The 23,339-nt window shown below is 43.9% G+C and overlaps 1 long non-coding RNA gene across 1 annotated transcript in view; it reads right to left on the bottom strand.

Annotated features, from left to right (window-relative positions):
- Positions 1-5,333: 5,333 nt before the first annotated feature.
- Positions 5,334-23,339, bottom strand: part of LOC141091496 (uncharacterized) — a 327,565-nt gene continuing 309,559 nt past the window's right edge. Inside the window, exon 4 of the long non-coding RNA XR_012232533.1 lies at positions 5,334-5,749. This is a non-coding gene — a long non-coding RNA (uncharacterized lncRNA). The remainder of the gene's footprint in view (positions 5,750-23,339) is intronic.

Genomic DNA, 23,339 nt, shown 5'->3' with positions numbered 1-23,339 from the left:
AGGTGGGTGGACATTTCAGGGTCAAAAGAACATCTGAGCTCCTGGCGAAGTCATATTGGTGGCTGGGAATGGTGCACGACATAAGGGACTATGTTCAGGCATGTGTCTCCTGTGCCTGAAATCGGCCTTCTCGGCAGAGGCCAGCGGGCTTGCTGTATCTGCTGCCAGTGGCAGATAGACCCTGGGAGATGGTCAGGATGGACTTCGTTGTGGGTTTGCCTAAGTCCCGCAATAATACAGTCATCTGGGTTGTCACGGACCATTTCTCTAAGATGGTACTTTTAGTTCCCCTCCCGCATGTACCATCATCACGGGCCTTGGCTGTGCTTTTCATTAAGCATGTCTTCTACTTACACGGCATTCCAAACAAGATAGTTAGTGACCAGGGTCCTCAGTTCATTTCTCGGTTCTAGAGAGAGCTTTGTAAGCTGCTCAGCATTGAGCTCAATCTCTCTTCAGCATACCATTCCGAGATGAACAGATTGGTGGAGAGGGCCAATCAGACTCTGGTCATGTACTAATGGCATTTTATCTTGGCCAGGCAGGATGACTGGGCATCCTTATGACCTTGGGCAGAGTTCGCCCTTAATAATGCCGTTGCACACCTTTCCTCCTTAGTTATGGTCAGCATCCACGCATTCCTGTGCCCATGCCCGTTTCATCTACTGACTCCAGAGTGGTGGACTGGGCTGTGGAAGTGCATGACATATGGGACCACACTCAGGAGGCCATTCAGGTGTCTAAGGAGAGAATGAGGGTCTCCGCCGACACACATCGGTGCCCCGCTCCCATCTTCGCTCCTGGCGATTTAGTGTGGCTCTCGGCCCGTAATATCAGGCTGCATGTTGAGTCAACTAAATTCGCTCCTCGCTACTTAGGTCTTTTCAAAGTCCTTGAGCAGGTTAATCCTGTGATCTATCGCCTGTCCCTCACACCGTGACTTGGTATCACGGACAGATTTCACGTCTCCCTCCTGAAACCCGTTTATATGTCTCAGTTTTCTGAGTCATCTGCCGAGACATCGGGTACGTCCGCTGACAATTTTGAGGTGAATGCGATTGTCGGTTCCAAGGTGGTACGTGGCAAAATTTTTTATCTGGTTAACTGGAAGGGTCATGATCCGGAAGATAGGACCTGTGAGCCGCTTGAGAATATTCATGCGCCTCAGCTTATTGCGGCATTTGAGCGTAGCAAGGCTTGCCGGAGAGGGGCCTAGGAGGGGGGTAATGTTAGGTGCCGGGATTCTCCCTCTGCACAGGAGGAATCCCAAGCCATGTCTTCTCCTGCCATCTTCCATTCAGTCTCAGCCACTGTGGATAATTCTCAACAGAGACGTCGGTCTCAGCGTCTTGCTCAGACCCACGCTGTGCGATTGATTGCTGATACCTCTCCAGGTTCAGCTATAGCAATCAACAGAAAGCAGCAGCAAGCAGTTGTTTCTGAGACTAAGTCCGGGTTTCTCCCTACTGAGCATGCTCATGAGGTGGCAACATCTCATTGGTGGTCGCCGGTCAGCTGCTCTGGTCCTCAAGTGAGTCCGGATTGGTTCACTAGCAAGATCCTGGCAGACTGGGATCTATAAAAGGATCTCACAGCCGCATGGCCATGCGCTAGTATAGACCATGTGGTGTGTGTTGTATGCACGTATGATTGTCTCTGGTGACTGACTCATTATGAAACCCCTACCCTTGGTATGCATGAGATGTTCAGCCCTGCCAGTTAGTGCCTAGGCTGATAGTGCAGGTAGGAAGTAGAGTTAGTGCCTAGTGTCAGTGCCAATTAGTGGCATCGCTTGTGCGACGCCGTGCGCATTGTAGGTCCGGTCGGACTTGTATCCCCGCATTCTAGGGGTTGAGCCTAGAGACCTCACTCATGCCAAACCAGCTAATCTCTGTGACACTTAACAGGCAACAGCGTACTACTTACGTAGTTGCTGCGGCCCTGTGAAGTAACAGAGTTCATCACTGTTCACACCGGGTGACATCCAACCAGCATGTTTTCGGCATTCAACCACCATCTTGTTCCGCCATTGCTTAGCAGCAGATGCCATCTCTGCATGGTGGACCATGGGTTGTGAACGCACCTTATTATTAATATATTTCATTTGGTGCATTCCTCCAACCTTAACACCCTTTGCCAGAGATATAAAGTTTCACGATTTCCTGTGTGAGATGAGTTGTACTTCTTATTTATCTATTATATTACCAACCCAGCTAGTATGGGTTCATCTGTCTGCTGTCTAATCTGATTTTGGCTTTATACCAATCAAAAATACCTCTATGTGCGCTGACCCAAGTCAAATCTCTAGAACCCAAGGGGACAATATCTTCCAGATAGTCCTCTTGTCAGACAGCTTCTGTGCTAATACATGAATCTCTATGGTTACAACTCGTGGTTATAGCAGTCATAATCTTTTCTGTCCATCCCCTTTATCTTGCTAATGTACAGTCTATAGTTTAGCAATAGGTAGGAAAAAAGATAGTATGAATAGAGGATCAGACTGCAAAAGATTTGTTTTAGTTAAGCGAAATATCAAATCATCTCAAGAAGTGAAAGATCAAATTTTATATTGAATATGGAAAAAAAATACATAATAAGCAACAGTAGAGCCCCATCACAGTTTCAAATAAAAATGAACAATAGCATTAATAATAATGTTACATTTTATACTTCTATCTGATAAGAGTCAAAAATTTTTCTGTGTGCCCTCTGAAAGCTGGAGAATGAAAAGTATTTTTATTATCCATGTATTCTACAAGGTAGTAACACAACCAAGATTACTGAATGTATTTGTATGTATTGATTAAATAAAGCTGGACACGTCTCTGCAACATTTTAAAGCTTGTTTTATGTGGAATTATAGCTGGAATTATCCAGGTAAAGTATTAGAAAATGCAAGAAAAAGAAGATCAGTGAAACACAGAAGACAAATCCTCAACTGGACTTAACCTTGTGAATATTTGCTCATATCAATCTCCACAAAGAAGCTAGTCAGGATAATTAGTTGGCATTCATGGAGCAGTCACTCATGAACAGAAGGGCATATCTAATTTCACTGGTATTTGGCCAAAACCATTTAACAAGGGGCGTTATGGTAATTTCCATGGTATGGACGCCAATTCATTGTGAGCTGAAAGAAAATCACAAATAATAACGCTACTTGCTGCAAGTGAAATGTGTTTAGAATTAGCAATTCATTATTATTTTATCAAAACACCATGCCGTACAAACAGGCTCATAAAGTACAAGTGTTCCTTATGATGTGGAAAGAATGAAATTACTAAACTAGAAAACATGATAACAACATAAACTCTAAAATGCCTTCATGAATCTCTTTCATGCATGTGGAAAAAATGAAAGATGTCTACTACTCACAATTCCATGCAATCTGAAAACACTTGAATGACTACTCACATATACGTAGACTGTAAATACATTATTAATTAACATCTAACAGGAAAACTTAAACTAGCTGTTAAAGAAACTGAAAGCACATTTAATAAAATAATTTAATATATATACAGTGTGTATTTATATATACTGTATATATTGTGGCAAAGCTGCTCACTTGAATGCACATAGAGTTAGACACAGGAACACTGTCTCTTTAAATCTTCCACTGGTTTATTAAAAGTGCTGCATAAATCAGTACAATGTTAGCAAGAATAAAATCGGCCTTCCAGGCTAAAATAAAAGCATAACGTATGGCACAATCCCTGTTGCTATGGGAATCTGCCTGCTTCAGGAACAGACAACAAAAGGTTCAGCTATTCTTAACATGGAAAACAAAGCTTCAGAGCTTGCACCTCCAGCGACCCTTTCATCAACGATTAAAAAGGCCTCTATGTTGTCAACCGAGGTAATTTTCTGTAAGGCTCTGCTCAGCACCAGAGGAATCATCTGCTGACATTGGGGTCGAAGCTGCCGCCATGCCACAAATTGCCTTTGTGAGTACTCAATCTGCTGCTCCTGTTGTCGGTTCTGTTGCTGCTGTTGCTGGAGCTCTTGCATCAGCAGCTTACATGTTACCTGTTGTGTCAGCTGTTACTGCTGCATCTGTTGTTGGTGCTGCTACTGGTGCTGCTATTTGCTTTGGACAAGATGCTTGATCAGCTCCTCCATTTTGGCTGACCGCTGACCTATCCTTACAGCCGCCTTCACCCAGGACATGCAGTTTTGCAACAGTTGTCACACTTGCTTCCTGAGGATCTTGCCCTCATTCTCCACCAACTATGGTAGATCGGATAACTTGGCTGCACGCAGAGGTATACATAGGAACACTGTCTCTTTAAATCTTCCACTGGTCTGTTAAAAGTACTGCATAAATCAGTACAATGTTAGCAAGCACAAACTCGGCCTTCCAAGCCTAACAGTAAAATAAAAACATAACGTATGGCACAATCCTTATTGCTATGGAAATCTGCCCGCTTCAGGAACAAACAACAAAAGGTTCTGCTATTGAATTCAAATTTTCACAGCAGCATTTAACATGTTAATAATCGACAGTGCCTCTTTGCACCACCTGCAATTGGTACAGGCAGGTCCTAGCATTAGCACAGTCATCACCTGCCATGTATAGGACAAGCTCTCCCTTGGAAACACTACATACACCCACTTCCGACTTGAGCTATACATGTATGGAAGATGTTATGGAGTTTATAAGGTTTTTTAAAGTTTCATTCACCTGCATTAGGCATTAATATGCTTTAGATGGGTTTCAGAATTTGCTGCACACAATATGCCGCAATTCTGCTTCTTAAGCCCCCGTTACACACAGCGAGATCGCTAGCAATATCGCTGAAACGTCACTGGTTTTGTGGCGCAGCAGCGATATCGCTATGTCTGATACTTACCTCCGACCGGCTCCCCCGCTGGTTATCGCTGATTGCGCGAGAAGGGCCTGGGCCGTTTCTCATTGAGCGCTTTCCTGCTGGGCTTCCTGTGGCGCCGGCGAACGACGCGTGGACGCGGGCGGGAGGACATCAGGATCGCCGTGTCTGACAGGTAAGTAGCGATCCCCGACAGCTGCTGTGTCGCTGGTGAGATCTGCCTGTGTGGCAGCTCACTAGCGACCACTTAGCGATGCACCAGCAATCCATATAGCTGTCGGGATCGCTGGTGCATCGCTTAGTGTAACGGTACCCTTAAACCATGTGCATGTGTTCAGTATTTGGTGAGGGTTTTTTTTCCAGGAGTGAATGTGGCCATAGTATTGGCTTTTGCAGCTTGCAAAGCATGCTCTGTGTAATTTATGCACATTCACAAAATAGAGATTTTGTAAATGTGCATAAATTAAAATTAGCAAACCAAAAGAAAAAACGGAAGGCGAACAATTCTATGTAGTAAAATATTATAACAAATTTTATATAGCAAATAGTAGAAAAATAAAATAGTAGAGAAATAAAATAAGGAGAAGAATTGGGGTTGCTGCATCTCATTGCCAGGTAAATGCAAGAGGCACTTTGCCCTTATCTGTCTATAGCAGGGGTCCTCAAACTTTTTAAACAGGGGGCCAGATCACGGTCTCTCGGACCATTGGTGGGCCGGAATATAGTTTAAAAAAAATTAGCACCAAATTCATATGCACACTGCACATATCTTATTTAGAAATCCTAAAACAAAATAGGAACAAATACAATGTTAAAAATGAAGAAGTAAAGTTAAATAATCAAACTTACCGATTCTTTTGGGTTCTTCAAATATCCTACACTTCGAGTCAATTTTTTCTCTTTCTTGATATCATTATTTCCTAGGGATTCAAAATTGCTATTAGTAAAATACCAACATATATACAGCGCTACAAAAACAATATACCAGCAATAAAATTGACCATACAGAGACATACAGACTGCACTGCCCATCAATGCAGCCTGATCAGTGCCCATCAATGCAGCCTCACCAGTGCCCATATTGGTGGAACTCCACTTTTACCTCAGGCTCAGACTAGTGTGGTGCAAGAATCCCCAAGAGGCAGCATTGGTCCTTAAAGGCAGGTAAATGTCCCCAGTAAGCAGCACAGGTCCCAAATAGGTAGCACAGGTCCGCAATAGGCAGGTAAATGTCCCCAATAGGCAGCACAGGTCCCCAATAGGCAGCACAGGTCCCCAATAGGCAGGAACAGGTCCCTAATAAGCAGATAAATGTCCCCAACAGGTAGCACAGGTCCTCAAGAGGTAGCACAGGTCCCCAATAGGCAGGTACAGGTCCCCAATAGGCAGGAAAATGTCCCCAACAGGTAGCACAGGTCCTCAAAAGGTAGCACAGGTCCCCAATAGGCAGCACAGGTGCCCAATAGGCAGGAACAGGTCCCCAATAGGCAGGAACAGGTCCCTAATAAGCAGATAAATGTCCCCAATAGGCAGCACAGGTCCCCAATAGGCAGGAAAATGTCCCCAACAGGTAGCACAGGTCCTCAAGAGGCAGCACAGGTCCCCAATAGGCAGGACAATGTCCCCAACAGGTAGCACAGGTCCTCAAGAGGTAGCACAGGTCCCCAATAGGCAGGTACAGGTCCCCAATAGGCAGGAAAATGTCCCCAACAGGTAGCACAAGTCCTCAAAAGGTAGCACAGGTCCCCAATAGGCAGGTACAGGTCCCCAATAGGCAGGTACAGGTCCCCAATAGGCAGCGCAGGTCCCCAACAGGCAGGTACAGGTCCCTAATAGGCAGCACAGGTCCCCAATAGGCAGGTACAGGTCCCTAATAGGCAGGTAAATGTCCCCAATAGGTAGCACAGGTCCCTAATAGGCAGGTAAATGTCCCCAATAGGCAGGTACAGGTCCCTAATAGGCAGGTAAATGTCCCCAATAGGCAGGTACAGGTCCCCAAAAGGTAGGTACAGGTCCCCAACAGGTAGCACAGGTCCCCAACAGGTAGCACAGGTCCCCAACAGGTAGCACAGGTCCTCAAAAGGTAGCACAGGTCCCCAGTAGGCAGCACAGTTCCCCAATAGGCAGGTACAGGTCCCCAATAGGCAGGTACAGGTCCCCAATAGGCAGCACAGGTGCCCAATACGTAGAACAGGTCCCTAGTAGGCAGGTAAACATCCCCATTTTGCTGCACAGGTCCCCAATAGGACCCGGAGTTAAAAAGAAAAAAAAAAAAACAGTACTCACCTATGTCCCCCGCTGTTCTGAAGAGGCGCTCGCTCGTCTCAGTCTTCTTCCGGCACAGGTGGCGTGACGTCATTAGGCCGCGCAGCCAGCGAGATGACAATCACGTCGTCTGTGTGGTCTCTGCTTGAGGGCTTCACAACGCCTTTCCTCGGCGCCTCGTCCCGCCGGCGAGTTTGCACGGCTCTTAGATACAAGCTGTTTACCTTGGAAACCAGCTCCCAGCGTCGCTGATCGTTGGTCTCTTGCTGTCACACGCAGCGATGCGCGCTGGCCAGCGGGAGACCAACGATCAAAAAATGGCCCAGGACGTTCGAGCGCGATCAGCGATACCCGGCAAGGGGGCCAGTCGCTGATACATATCACACACAGCGATATCACAGGCGAGATCGCTGTGGCGGCACAAAATCAGCGATCTTGCTGGTGATCTCGCTGTGTGTGACGGGGCCTTTACTCATATGGGATTCTCTCCAGCATAAATAATTACTGAGAGAATATAGAATGGATCCTATTTCCTTTGACTTAGAGGTTTACTAACTATATTGAATGAACTGTTGGACTTATGGGCTACAATGTTGTCACTTTATTTAGGATTTTTCTATGTTATTTTGAGCATTTGATTGTAGCAACCCGTCTTTATTATTATCTTTTGCACATTTTGTTTGCATTTTTGCTATATCAGTTCTGTGTTCCACGGTTTATTCTATACTCAATGATCTATCTGGTACCCCTTATGCTGTATGCTGTTGTCCATATGGCATGTAACCCATAGACTTTTTGTATTCTTGGCCATGAGACACTCTATGATTCTTCTCCTTATTTCTTTACTATTTTACTTTTCTACTATTTGCTTTTATAAAATTTGTTAGAATGTTTGACTACATAGAATTGTTCGCCGTTTGAGTTCTGCTTTTCTTTTGGTTTATTGATATTACAGGAAGGGCGTTTGACTTTTGATCATATTCCCTTGTTTTGGATTTAAGGTAAAGTTAGATAGCTTGTTTAGCTTAAATTCACCTAAACTGGTATGGTGCATACAATCACTAATAGCCGTGAGCAAGTAGATAGTTAAAAACAAATCTAAATGCTATGGGCTTTTTGTCTTTTTTACATATGACTATATTTTTAAGATACTAAATGATTGCATGTACCATAAAATCCATCGTCTTGTTTTCACTAACCAGCACAAACACATTACTTTAAAAAAGATAATGATAACTGTAAAATACAAATCCCCTGGGGAAAGAACTGTAGGAGAGAAATGTTGGTTAAGTAAAATAAGAGCAATTTCTTAGAAGCATCTTCTTCCATTTAAGGATTATGGTGGCCACTGTGCTCTTAGGAACCTTGCGTACAGCAGAAATTATTTTCTACCCTTGGCCAGATCTGTGCCTTGCCACAATTCTGTCTCTGAGCTCCTTGGCCAGTTCCTTTGACCTCATGACTATCATTTGGTCTGACATGCACTGTGAGCTGTGAGGTCTTATATAGACAGGTGTGTGCCTTTACAAATCAAGTCCTATCAGTTTAATTAAACACAGCTGGACTCCAATGAATGAATAGAACCATCTCAAGGAGGATCACAAGGAAATGGACAGCATGTGACTTAAATATGAGTGTCTGAGCAAAGAGTCTGAATACTTATGGCCATGTGATATTTCAGTTGTTATTTTTTAATAAATTTGCAAAAATTTCCACATTTCAGTTTTTTTCAGTCAAGATATGGGGTGCAGAGTGTGCATTAATGAGAAAATGAACTTTTTGGAATTTGCCAAATGGCCGCAATGAAACCAAGACTGAAAAATTTAAAAGGGTCTAAATACTTTCTGTTCCCACTCTACATTCTTAATTATTAGCTGTTTCTGGTGTGACTACTTTACTTTTGTACATTGCTGTTTCCACAGCAATAAACAGATCATGTTACAATTATTTTAATTACCCTGCTCAGGAATATATTTGCACTAAGTTGTTCTTACAGCTTATGTCAATATACACCAGTTCCAAACCAATTTTTGGCCCTGCATAATTATATTCAGAGCGCTATATTTATCTGTAATTCATCTTTCACATGTCGTCTCCTGCTGAATGAATCATGCTTTTTTCTGCATGGTGCTGTTTTAACTCTGTGTGTAATTTTGGGAATAAATTACATTTTTATGCTTTGTAATATAGTCTTTTTTGTGTAATGGGCCGTGTTTTGTAGGATTGACCTTTGCAGATACCTTATTTCTCATATATTTTTATTCACATATCTCTTCTCCAGTTATAATAGACATACATTTTTCTCTTGGTTAAATTAGAATGTTTACATATTTTTAGATACATATGCATAATATCTGTTAGAGATTACCCTGTAACTTGCTCAAAATAATCGAGTTAAATGCATTCTAAAAATTTGTGACCTTTCCCTATTTTGCTGTTGTTTTCCATTTTCCACTGCTTCACTCCATTGCAGAGATATTCACATTTGTTGTCTCTGGAGAGCACTATGTGAAATTTCTGTTTGCAGACCAACTGGGTATTTCTTCAAAATCTTCTCTGGGGGCATGTACTTCCTCCCGGATGTTGATCTAGCAATCTATGATTTTAGGAAGCCGTGATTAACAGCATCTTAGGGAGAGAGGTTTAAGTGAAAGCCTCCCAGTTTGACTACAAACAGAAATATCAGTGCAAAAGAAACAAATGTGAATCTCTGCAATGGAGTAACACAGCGCAAAACAGAAAAGAGGGGCAGAATCATGGGTACTTGAGGATTTTTATAAGATATTTAACTTATTTTTTTTTCAGTGACAGTTCCTCTTTACACGAGTATTCGCATAAATCCCAGGACCGTTATAAAAAAAATTAATCATTTAACAAAGCCATCTTCTTCTATTGCACCAGCCTCCATGTCATATGCTCACATGCCCAATGCACTGTAGCTACTTTTATGGATAGATGGGTCACTGTCTGTTAGGCGTCGGGTTCCTGCAATGGTTCAACAGGAATCCAGAGCCTCACATTCTGCGGTCTCCCATTATCTTTCAACTGCAGAGGACATTGCTCAGCAATGCCGGCTTCCCAGACGCTCTGCCCAGACCTGCTCTGTGGGGTTGGCTATTGCTGCCACCTTTGGGTCGGCAATGGCAATGCAGGCTGCTCAGCAGCAAAACGCTCCAGAGGCTAAGTTCCTCCGCAACTCTAATGCACATGCTCATGAGACGATCTCCCATTGGAGATCGGGAGTCATGTGCTCAGGTCCTTCTCCTGTTCTGATTGGTCCATCTCAGAGATCTGGATGGTCCCGGAAGTGCATGGCTATAAAAGGCCCGCATGGCCGCTCGGCAATGCGCTAGTATAGACTCTACTTGCTACATGTGTGAATGATGACGGATGCATGAACCCTTCGAATGACTCATTAAGACTCCCCTCCCTCTGATATTACGTGTGTGGATAGGGACTTAGTCATAGAGTCAGCGCCAGTCAGTGGCACGCTACAGGCCACAGTGCATATCATCACCTAACTAGCATCCAACAGTGCGCCCCTCCTGGGTACTGTCGCATAGCGGCTGTGTCAGTAGCCGCGCTGCAGTCTGTAGCATCTGTGGGCGTCCGTGGTAGCGACGCCGCATGCACGGTAGGTCTAGACGGACTCTGTCCCTCTGCCTTGGGCCCAGCTCCTGTGGCCATATACCGTGCGTGCATTTCTCTGAGACCTGTGAGTCCAACAGGCTCAGTACTTATGTTTATGTCTAAGGCGTCTCTGTGAAGCTAACAGAGTACGCCCAGTGCGACTTTCAACCCATGTGCGATATACCGCCATATTGTGCGTCTGCCATTATAAAGCAGCAGTTTATCACCTCTGCACGGTGAACCCCGCGCGACAAATGCACTTTCTATTATTTTATATTTAGTTCATTCCGCCATCCCTAACACTGTCAATGCTTTGGAGCCACTCGACTCCAAATTCAGCAAATTGCCATGTGCTCTGACTTAGTGGGAAAAGGACCTGCTAGTTCATCCTTTGCAGGGTCTAGAGTTTTGCTGGAAAATGCAATGTTTATGTAGTCATTTTTCATGTCATTTTGATATGACAATAATACTACAGCTAAATACTACATTAAAATCTCTAGTGACACGTACACTTCATTACAAACAAAGGAGGGCATTTATCATCCTCTCTAAACATTTAAACAAGCATCAAAAAGGTCACAAAATTTGTCACAAGTGGTCACTCAAGTTTGTTACCCTTCTGCTCCATGGGTGGTTTCTGGCCTCCCTGAGCTCGCCTAAGATTTTTTATGTCCTCCATTTCAAAATGGCATGTTCATGGCATGGTGTATGAAGTATGAAGACATTTCCGCTATCTACTATCGGACAAATATATATATATATATATATATATATATATGTCTGTGTATATCATAAAATCACTGTTATAATCTCTATTTTCTGCAGTTTTTTCAAATCTGTATTTTTACTAGGTCTAGCAAACATAAAAAGATCTGAGAGCAAGATCTAGCTAGCTTTCATATATTCATCATTGAATATTTGTTAACCTTGTTCTCTGTGATAGCTATAGAACAAAGATAATGCTGTTCAAATGGAGATAAATTACAATCTTTGAAAACATTATCACTAGTCTAAATCAAGTTTGTTCCTGCAGCTGAACAGCCTTTGACCTGGTTACATGCACAACAAACACATCTGTCGCCTTTGTAGTAAATGGATGTAGAGCAGTTTATGTGCTGTTTGACTAGATGGAAACATGCTTCCATGGATTTGTTCCAGCTAGTATTTTTATTACAGGGTTAGCAGATTTCTGATGGAGAATCAGAGCTAAATAGAATTGCATGTTTCTATTTTTTCCCTATACTTCAAGGACAGGATCAGCAATTTTTCATGTATAGCTAAGAGCTGTCAAATTCACACGTAAAATTGAAGTATGACATAGTGATAAACAGCCTTTCTGATGATATATTGTAATACTTTTCACAAAGCAAAATTCAGTGTTTTTCTGCAGGATAAAATGTGGCATGATAAAATTTCCACACTGTCAAGGACTGCATATTCAAATAATGACAAATAAATGAAAATGTAGTTTTTACTCTGATCATGGCTAATCTATCATCACAAAAAATTGTATCTACTAAAGGCTACATAATATGGAGATCTGAAGGGATTTTACAAGGTTGGGTCTTGTCTATCAGATTCCCAGACAATCCTCCAGTGGCCACAGGTTTTAAACAATAATGGGACTCAAAGGGCCACCAGACGACTAGTTTCAAGTTTACTATAGAGCCAGTAACTTGCCATAAGGGTATATTTTTGGGGCTTATTTACAAACAACCTATTAGTCCGTTTTGATGTTAAGTTTTACATATATAATGATAAAGTTTATGATACGATTTTAAACTAGGAATAATATCCCACAATCTGAATGTAATATTACCCCTTTATAAACACAATATAGCTACATATTCTATGTGGCACAACTGAGAGGTTTCATTTTGTTTTGCTTCGCTGAGCACACCACCGAAATTCCTGGCACCCACGGCAGTTCATTCATCCATCCCACATCCAGCTGATATACAAAGAAAGTGGTGAGCCCTGTGGTTTTCTCTTTATTTTGTTTTGGTACACAGCTAATTAATTTGCAAACATATTTTTTTTCTCACCCATGACAGCACATACGAGAGAGTAGGATCCGCCCCTATTACTGGACAGGAAGCCCTGAGCACAAAATAAAAAGGCAATTCACACTTCCTCCTTCAATATAGTTTGCTGTCGTCTGGATGTCCCTGTTCCTGTGAGACTCCTTTGGTGAAGGAAATACATCTTCACTAGTTAAGATGTATGTCTTCTCACTGAGGTAAGATAGTTCTGATTATTACTCAAACCCAGGATGATAAGTTCTTAAGGTACATTTTAAGGAGACGGGATGCTAATAACTTGGCTTAAGACCCTCGGAGATTTGCCCAATACCATATGAGATCTATATGACTTCCATACTGAGTTGCTTCCTAAAAAAATGTTGTGCATCAGAGGTGATGGTTATCACTTAGCTTTCTCAGAATACTTTTTGAGCAAAAAAACTATTTTGCATTTGAACTATTTTCAGCTAACAGTCCACATAATAATAATAATAATAATAATAATCTTTATTTATATAGCGCCAACATATTCCGCAGCGCTTTACAGTTTAACAGTTTCAAAACACAAGTCTTAAGTAACAACGCTAACAATACAATAATTAAAGCAAAATAAGACGACCCTGCTCGTGAGAGCTTACAATCTACAATGAGGTGAGGGAGATACAGAGTACAGGTGTGTATTTACAATGGTGTATTTACAATGAAGGTCCAGCCATCTTGCGGGAGTGAAGGATGGATGGAGAATGAGATAGTGAATGGGCTACACACGCACACTTACACAGAGAATGACTTTGATTAGTGAATGTGATAGGCCGCTCTGAACAGGTGTGTTTTGAGGGAGCGCCTAAAACTATGCAAATTGTGGATAGTCCTGATTTCTTGGGGTAGAGCATTCCAGAGGATAGGAGCAGCACGGGAGAAGTCTTGGAGTCGGGAGTGGGAGGTACGGATTAGTGCAGAGGTTAGTCGAAAGTCGTTTGCAGAGCGCAGCGATCGGCTAGGCCGATAGACAGAAATGAGAGAAGAGATGTAAGGGGGTGCCGCACTGTGGAGAGCTTTGTGGGTGAGAACAAGTACTTTGAATTGGATCCTATAATGAATGGGCAGCCAATGTAAGGACTGGCGAAGAGCGGACGTGTCCGAGTACCGATTACCCAGATGGACGATCCTGGCCGCTGCATTAAGTATGGACTGGAGAGGGGATAGTCGAGTGACGGGGAGGCCATTTAATAGAGCGTTGCAGTAATCCAGGCGAGAGTGGATCAATGCAACAGTGAGGGTTTTTGTTGTTTCCATAGTGAGAAAAGGGCGGATTCTAGAGATGTTCTTTAGGTGTAAGCGGCAAGAGCGGGCAAGGGATTGTATATGGGATGTGAAGGAGAGATTGGTGTCAAACATAACACCCAGACAGCGCACCTGCTGCCGGGGTGTTATTGTGGTACCACCCACGGAGAGGGAAATGTCAGATTTAGGGAGGTTAGTAGACGGCGGGAGCAGAAGAAGTTCAGTTTTGGAGAGGTTGAGTTTCAGATAGAGAGCGGACATGACATTGGAGACTGCGGACAGACAGTCACTGGCGTTCTGTAGTACAGCGGGGGTAAGGTCGGGGGAAGATGTGTATAGTTGTGTGTCATCAGCATAAAGATGGTACTGAAAGCCAAATCTGCTGATGGTCTGTCCAATTGGGGCTGTGTAGAGAGAGAAAAGAAGGGGGCCAAGGACTGAGCCCTGAGGTACCCCGACAGCAAGAGGAAGAGGAGATGACGTGGAGCCAGAGAACAAAACACTGAAGGAGCGGTCAGAGAGATAGGAAGAGAACCAGGAGAGTGCAGTGTCCTTAATGCCTAGTGACTGGAGCCTAGAGAGTAGGAGATGGTGGTCAACAGTATCAAAAGCTGCAGATAGGTCAAGAAGAATGAGCAGAGAGTGGTCACCGTTACGTTTTGCTGTCAGAAGGTCATTAGTCACTTTGATGAGTGCAGTTTCAGTCGAATGTAGGGGGCGGAAGCCGGACTGTGAAGGGTCTAGAAGGGAGTGAATGGAGAGGTAACGGGTAAGGCGGGAGTAAACTAGGCGTTCCAAAAGTTTAGAGATGAAGGGGAGATTGGAGACTGGTCTGTAGTTGTTTGTGCAGGATGGGTCGAGAGCAGGTTTCTTTAGTAATGGAGTAACGATGGCGTGTTTGAAGGAGGATGGGAAAATGCCCGAGGAGAGGGAGAGATTAAAGATTGTAGTTAGGTGGGTTGTGACGACTGGAGAGAGAGACTGGAGGAGATGTGAGGGAATGGGGTCGGTAGTGCATGTAGTCGGACGAGAAGAAGAGAGGAGTCTGGAGACTTCTTCTTCTGTGATGGGATCAAATGTGGAGAGTGAGCCAGGGGAGATGTAGGAAGGGATGGGAGTCACAGCACTTGGTGGTTGGGAGCAGATTTCTTGACGGATATTATCTATTTTTTCTGTAAAGTGGGAGGCCAGGTCATCAGCACAAATGTCTGTGATAGGGGCTTGTGCTTTTGGCCTGAGGAGGGAGTGAAAAGTGTCAAAAAGTTTCTTGGGGTTGTTGGCTAGTGAGGAGATCAGGGTGGTGAAGTAGGTCTGTTTGGCAAGGTGAAGGGCAGCGTTATAGGTTCTTAACATAAATTTGAAGTGGATGAAGTCTTCTGGTGTGCGGGTTTTTCTCCATAGGCGTTCAGCACTCCTGGAGCATCGCTGGAGAAGTTGAGTTTGCGATGTGAGCCAGGACTGTTTTACTCTGTGTTTGGAGGTTCTGAGGGTGAGGGGAGCTACTTGGTCAAGGGTGCTTCTAAGAGTGTCATTGTAGTGATGAACAGCCAGATTAGGACAGGAAAGAGAGGAGATTGGGGACAGAGATGAATGTAGGGAATCTGAAAGTGTCTGAGGGTTAATAGCTTGTAGATTTCTGACTGTGTGGTAGGTAGGAATGAGCTGGGGTGGGCGAGGATTTGTGAGCGTGAAGGAGAGAATGTTGTGGTCAGAGAGTGGAAGCGGTGAGTTGTTTAGGTGGGAGATTGAACAGAGCCGGCAGAAGACCAGATCAAGGGTGTTACCGTCCTTATGTGTCTCAGAGGTTGAAAGCTGTGAGAGGCCTAGAGAGGTGGTTAGTGATAGAAGCTGGGATGCAGATGTGGAATTAGGGCTGTTAATGGGGATGTTGAAGTCTCCCAGGATAAGGGTTGGTAGTTCTGAGGACATGAAGTGTGGCAGCCAGGCTGAAAAGTGGTCAAGGAAGTGGGTGGGTGAGCCTTGGGGGCCGGTATATGACCGCTACCCTGAGGGAGAGGGGACGGAAGAGCCTGATGGTGTGGACCTCAAAAGAAGGGAATAAGAGTGATGGGACTGGGGGGATGACCTGGAAAGTGCATTGTGGGGACAGGAGTATGCCAACTCCACCACCAGGTCTGTTTGTGGGTCTCGGGGAGTGAGAGAATTGTAAGCCACCGTAGGAAATGGCAGCAGGAGAGACAGTGTCAGAATCCTGAATCCAGGTTTCAGTGAGGGCCAACAGATTAAGAGAGTTGTTCAGAAAGTAGTTGTGTAGGAAAGGAAGCTTGTTACAAGCAGACCGTGGATTCCAGAGGGCACAATTAAAAGATGGAGATGAGGGAGTGCAAGTAATGTTAATCAGATTATTGTGGTTTCGATATGAGGTAGGGTAGGGGTTGAGGTTGGGGGATGGTGGACCAGGGTTGGGGGAGATGTCCCCTGAAATCAGTAGGAGAAGGAAGATAAAGAGCCAATAGTTGTTGGAATTGTAAGTAGTTTTTTTCTGCGATGTGTTTGGGCAAGATGGGCTGAGGTTTCTCAGGAAGGTGAGGAGTGTGTGGGAGCTGTACATGGGAGAGGAAAGTATAGAGGGGCTGATGTGTATGAGTCGTGATGGAGGGGGGATAGGGTGATGAATGTGGATGGCAAGGGAACACAGGAGGATAAAAATAAAGCACATGGTTAAAGGGGAAGGCAAAGTGTGGGTTACCTGACTCCTGCCCTGACTAACTGCCATGTATAACTGCCGTTTTGCTGGATGCTTATCTTCTGTGATGCTTTGCTTATGGGATGCTTGCGTGCTGTACCCCACACTGCGTGCTTCCCCTTAGCAACTACTACATATATAGGCCACACTACAGGGTCAGGAGAGAGGGATTGTGGGAGATGGTTGGGTATAATTTGGCAGCTGGGGCCAGCACACCAGGGGATGGTTAGATGATCAAAGGCACTAGACCAAGATGTGGCAAAATGCTATAGCACCTTCCACCTGATAAGATCTAGAAAGGCCCCAGTCACAGATCTAAAGCAGTAAGTATTACATACAGTGCAACAAATGAATTATACCAAAGCTTTAGCAAGCACATTTAAATATGCAGCAAAATGGTAAAGCAGCAGAAGTATGGAGTTGTACCATTTGGATATATTACAGCAGAGAATAGAGGCAGCAGAGGTGGGAAGTTGTATCATTCAGGCTGCTTGCTGGCAGTGAATGGAGTAAATACATGCAGGGTGGCTCAGTTGATTACCATTTGGATATATTACAGCAGAGAATAGAGGCAGCAGAGGTGGGAAGTTGTATCATTCAGGCTGCTTGCTGGCAGTGAATGGAGTAAATACATGCAGGGTGGCTCAGTTGATTACCTGTGTGAAGAGATTGGATTGTATCATTAGCATCCATTTAAGTTGCATAATTGATGCCATTATAGAGAATAGGATAAATTCTATCATCCCTGTATGAATAGTGGATCCTGGCTCTTCTTGATATGAAATAGCTCAGATCAGTGTTTTCCCCATTCTAGTTGTATCAGCTCTACGTACCTGGCTAGAATGTGTTAACCAGAAATATTCCATGATAGAATTCTCAAACTATACATGTCCGTTCGGCCTAAATACATTTCTTGGGAAGACTTAATGCCGCATCCTAAGGGATATGACAAAGTAATATATATTTCTGATGGTTTCTGAGATGCACAATCTACACTTGAAAGCATAAGATTTGGGTTCATTTTGAAGAATTATGTGATCAGTGACACTAGAAGGGTTTCTTACGGTCCAGAACTTGGCCTTAAAAGGGAGCCTTTAATGGAAACTGTCAACAATATTAGGGTAGAAACCCTATTTAAATCCTTGTTAAGGTTACCAGGTTCCTTGAATCGCTTAACTTCTGCTTCCATTAATAAACTGAGTCTTACTACCAGTTCCTATATATTTCAGTTACTTGTTACGTGATTTAACAAGTAAAGACTTTCTAATCAAATCTGAGGAAGATATCCAACCTTACATATAAGGGAAGTCTTTAAATGTAGACCCTCTAGGGAAGGGGGGAGAGTTGTTAACCATGAAAAGAGCTCTTCTTTTACTCTTTTTGGCGTTCTTTTTGGAGCTCCAAATTGATAGAGATGTTATATTGGTTGGTATCTAAGACTTTCACAGTGTTCCTTTCTGAATCAATATCTGTTGATCTAGTATATTCTGGAGATCTTTCTTCAGGTGTAAGGGCCCCGTCACACATAGCTACTCACCAGCGATTCCGACAACGATATCAATGTGTCAGGATCACTGGTGAGTCGCTACATGATCACTGGTGAGCTGTCAGACAGACAGCTTCACCAGCGATCAGCACCAGCGACGCCCAGCGCGCGTCATCGTTGTGTACTTAGTTACCAGCGCGCTGATGCAGGGAGCTGGTAACTAAGGTACACATCGGGTTTCTAAGGGACGTGCGTCGCTCAGAAACCCGATGTGTACATTAGTTACCAGCTCCCTGCATCAGCGCGCTGATAACTAAGATACACATTGGGCTTCTAAGCACAGCGTCGTGCTTAGAAACCCTGCGCTTACCTTAGTTACCAGCTGATCGCTGGTCTCCCGCCTGTCACACGCAGCGATGCGTGCTGGACAGCGGGAGACCAGCAACCAATAAAATGTCCAGGGCTTTCCAACAGCGATCAGTGATACCGGCAGGGGGGCCGGTCACTGATCGCTGTCACACACAGCGATCTCGCTGGTGAGATCGCTGTTGCGTCACAAAACTTGTGACTCAGCAGCGATCTCGCTAATGAGAGCGCTATGTGTGACGGGGCCCTAAGATCCTACAGTGGTGCTCCCTCCCTATTAGAGAATTACTTTATTGTCTCACATGTGAGCTGTAATGGGTGAGGGGAAAAATGATAATTACTTACTGGTAATTTGACTTTCCCGAAACCCATGACAGCACCCTAATTTTCTCTCCCTCTGGCCTACGGGTGATGGTGTATTTCAATCTTCTCTTCTCACAATGAAGAATGAGCTTGAGTGAATGTATGACTAATAACAAGAATAATGATAAGTTGGGTGACTCTTAGTTGACTCCTCAGAAACCACATTGAAGGAGAAGGGGAGTTGCCTTTTTATTTTGTGCTCAGGGTTTCCTGTCCAGTAATAGGTGCGGGATCCTACTCTCTTGTGTGTGCTGTTATGGGTTTCAGGAAGATCAAATTACCGGTAAGTAATTAATTTCTCATCCAGTTTTGCCAATAAGACTTTATACACATTTATTTCCCTTAGGGCTCATGCAAATGGACATATTTTTGGTCAAATTGCAATCCGATAAAACACAGGTTCTATGGAACCATACATATGTCAGATTTTTTTCTTGCAGTGAGACGGTCAAAGGAAAAAATTGTTGCATAAATCTAGGACACCACACTCAACAGTCAAACCCTATTCATGTTGTAAAGCCAATTTAAGAGTTGTGCACTGATTTAGTTAACAACTAGCAGTGTACAAAAGGTGACACTAGCTAGACAATTTTCTTTTTTTCTTGGAGAGAATTCATTTGCATACATTTTCCCATAAAGTCATGCTACTGAAGAAAACCGTAAAGAACCTAATAGAATGTTTTACCATTTATCCACATTACACATTTAAGATGATGTGGGTCACTGACACAGATGTAGCATGTGCCAATATAACAACTGGTGCATGGAATAATCTGAAAGCATTGCATTCTAGTATGACAGATAATGGTCTCTAACAGAAAACATAGCTAGTAGGACAGGACTCAAGCATAGATAAAGATAGGTACTGTTTGCATGTTGTAAATATATATAGCAGTTGAACATCACATATGTGCTGTGGTTACAAATAAATATATGATATACTTTGATATATAAGGTGTTTTTCTACCGAGAATGAAACATCTATAATAATAAATGCCCTATGCAGCTTCCGGTTGTAACAACTTCCGTCCAGTTGTAACCGGTGACGTCACCACACACGCACATGTTAACCCTCAACACACCACACCGCCTCAACACACACTCCTCTCACCTTTCACCTCCACTCACGTCCACTCACTCTTTCACTCCACATACGTTCCTTTCTCTCACTCCGTTTCTCATACTCACACCGTCATCGTCGCTGCCCCGACATCTTCCTCCGCCGCCGCGATCCTGGATCCAGACGTTCTCCAGGCCGCCGACATGTTCTTGCGGCGACGCCATCTTGGATTTCGTGAAATCCCGCGAGATTCAAGATGGCGTCGCCGCAAGAACATGTCACTGGCGTGGACGACTCGGGATCCAAAAAGATGGTGTCGGCGAAATCTCGCGAGATTACGCCGACGCCATTTTGGATCCCGATGTCGTCCACGCCGGCGACATGTTCTTGCGGCGACGCCATTTTGGATCGGCGAAATCCCGCGATAGTCAAGATGGCGTCGCCGCAAGAACATGTCGCCGGCGAGGACGACGTCGTGATACAAAATGGCGTCGGCGAAAACTCGCGAGATTTCGCCGACGCCATTTTGGATCCCGACGTCGTCCACACCGGCGACATGTTCTTCCGGCGACGCTATCTTGACTATCGCGGGATTTCACGATACTCAAGATGGCGTCGCCGCAAGAACATGTCGCCGGCGTGGACAACGTCTGGATCCAGGATGGCGCCGGCGGAAGAAGATGTCGGGGATCGTGGAGCAGCGGCGATGACGGCGTGAGTATGAGAGACGGAGTGAGAGAAGGGGTCGTATGTGGAGTGAAAGAGTGAGTGGAGATGGTGAAAGGTGAGAGGAGTGTGTGTTGAGGAGTGTGTGTGTTGAGGGTTAACATGGCAAGAGGTGTGATGCTATCGCATCCTCCCGATGCGATAGCATCGGGCCATAATCTAGTATAGAAGAAGCAGCATGATATTTATTACTATTAGCAATATATAATTTTTTAAGCAATCAATTCATTCAAGTGACCTGAGTGAATATGAGAGAGAGAATTGGAGAAATGTACCATAATTTATGTTTTTATCTATGTTTAAAGGGTTTTCCACTTTCAGCATAGTGCACTCCGTAGGCTTGCAGGTCTGTAAAATAACAAAGCCGGATGGTACTGACCCTTCCCTCCTCCAGTGCGGGATTTCCACAGCTGCTCTTCTTAATCTGCCTCGGTGGCATCATATTGAGATCTAGCTTTATTTTACAGGCCTGCAAGCATTTTTGATCCACTTTGTTGAAAGTGTAAAACCTCTTTAACAACTTCTCTATTGATATACATGTGGTAAGCCCATGTAGCAAATGAAATAAAATAAATCTTTCTACATTATTAATTATGTGCATTCATACAGTGTACTATTCACACATATATAAAAACCCATAATGAACTGAGTACAAGCTGCAAAATGTATTAGTGTCTGGACTAGAGATGAGCGACTTTGCCTTTTTTAGGGTCGAGTCGGGTTTCATGAAACCCGACTTTCTCAAAAGTCGAATTGAACGAAATCGGCCGACTATAGGGAAAAGTCGGGGTCCGACTGAAACACGAAACCCAATGCAAGTCAATGGGGAAGCAAAGTCGGCACGGAGTGGAGGACAGTAAACACACCTACAGTGTCCATTTCAATGCCAACAACATCAATTCTTATTACTTAAGCTTGTCAACCTTAATTTACTTTATAATAATATTTATGCATTGAAAACTGGGGGTTATTTCGCTAAAGTTGTGCGGGGGGTAGGGCTGGCTCCAGGTTTTTGTATGCCCCAGTCAAAAAAGTGCCAGTGCATCCCTTTAACACATACCACAACTCATGATGCTCCGATACGGCACAGAAATATAGGTATAGTACAATGTAAAAAAAACTTCACTTTTTACATGACATGACTGATATCTATTTTAAATTCTACAATAGCTCAAAAAAAAACAGACAGTATATTACTCCATACAGTATTATGGCCACCACATGGTGCGCCATACAGAATAATGAGCCCCATATATTTCTCCATACATAGTAATTTGTCCCATATAATGTTCCATACAGTATATGATGAGCTCCACATAATGCTGCAGCACATGATGGTCTCTATGGATGATGCTCCAGTGTGTTATGGGCCCAAATAATGCTCCATATATAATGGGCCCCATTTGTAATGCTCCAGTGTATAATGGGCCCCATAGATGCTGCTCCAGTGTCTGATGCCCCCCATTTGGAATGCTCCAGTATATGATGGGCCTCATTAATGATGCTCCAGTGTATGATGGGCCCAAATAATGCTCCATATATAATCTGCCCCATTTAGAATGCTCCAGTATATGATGCGCCCCATGGATGATGCTCCATTGTGTTATGGGCCCAAATAATGCTCCATATATAATGGGCCTTTTGTAATGCTCCAGTGTATAATGGGCCCCATAGATGTTGCTCCAGTGTCTGATGTCCCCCATTTGGAATGCTCCGGTATATGATGGGCCTCATGGATGATGCTCCAGTGTCTGATCTGCCCCATTTAGAATGCTCCAGTATATGATGGGACCCATGGATGATGCTCCATTGTGTTATGGGCCCAAATAATGCTCCATATATAATGCGCCCCATTTAGAATGAACCCAGGCATGGTATGTGAAAAGAGCTCCATGGAGTAATCTGAAGTGTGGGCTGCCGCATCCTTCACTTTTGGTGGGGGTGAAGGACACAAGGAAAGGTGTTTTTCCTGACCAGAACCCTGCACTGATGACTCAGTGCTTGCAGGTTTTGAAAGTTCAGAAGAGAAGGCAATAGAGCTGGTGGCTGTGTCAGCAATGTAAGCCAAAACCTGCTACTGATGCTCTGGCTTTAAAAGCAGTTTTCCTACTCCCAGAAAAGGTAACCTTACAGGCCTTCTTGTGCCAGATGATGACGCAGGCTCAACACCTCCTGCCTTAGCTGCTATTGTGCTTTTGGCATAACCAGCATATGCACCACCACTACCATCAGTACCAGCTGCCCCCCCCACCCATACTTCCTCTTCCACCATACTTCCTCATGTTTGTGAAAATGTAACAAAAATACCAGCAGATATATGGTACTGTAAGAGGAGCGTACAGCTGTATAAGGTGTAGGTAAAAATGTAAATCTCCATATATATTTCCTTAGTCACAGATGCTCTCCCAGTGTGTATTTGACTGTAATCCAACTAGCAGATATACGGTACTGTATCAGAAGTAGACAGCTCTATACGGTGTATGCATGGAAAAATGAAAAACTCCCATCTATTTTTTTACGGAGTCACACCCAGGTAGCATGTATTTGTCTGTGATACCAGCCGTTACATGGTAGTGTGTGAGGAGTGTACAGCTCTATACGG

This window comes from Dendrobates tinctorius, unplaced genomic scaffold, assembly GCF_039654945.1.
Source record: "Dendrobates tinctorius isolate UK_male_01 unplaced genomic scaffold, ASM3965494v1 ptg000003l, whole genome shotgun sequence".
Classification (NCBI taxonomy): domain Eukaryota; kingdom Metazoa; phylum Chordata; class Amphibia; order Anura; family Dendrobatidae; genus Dendrobates; species Dendrobates tinctorius.
Note: the sequence above shows the minus strand (reverse complement) of the source record. Positions and strands in the feature narration are given on the sequence as shown.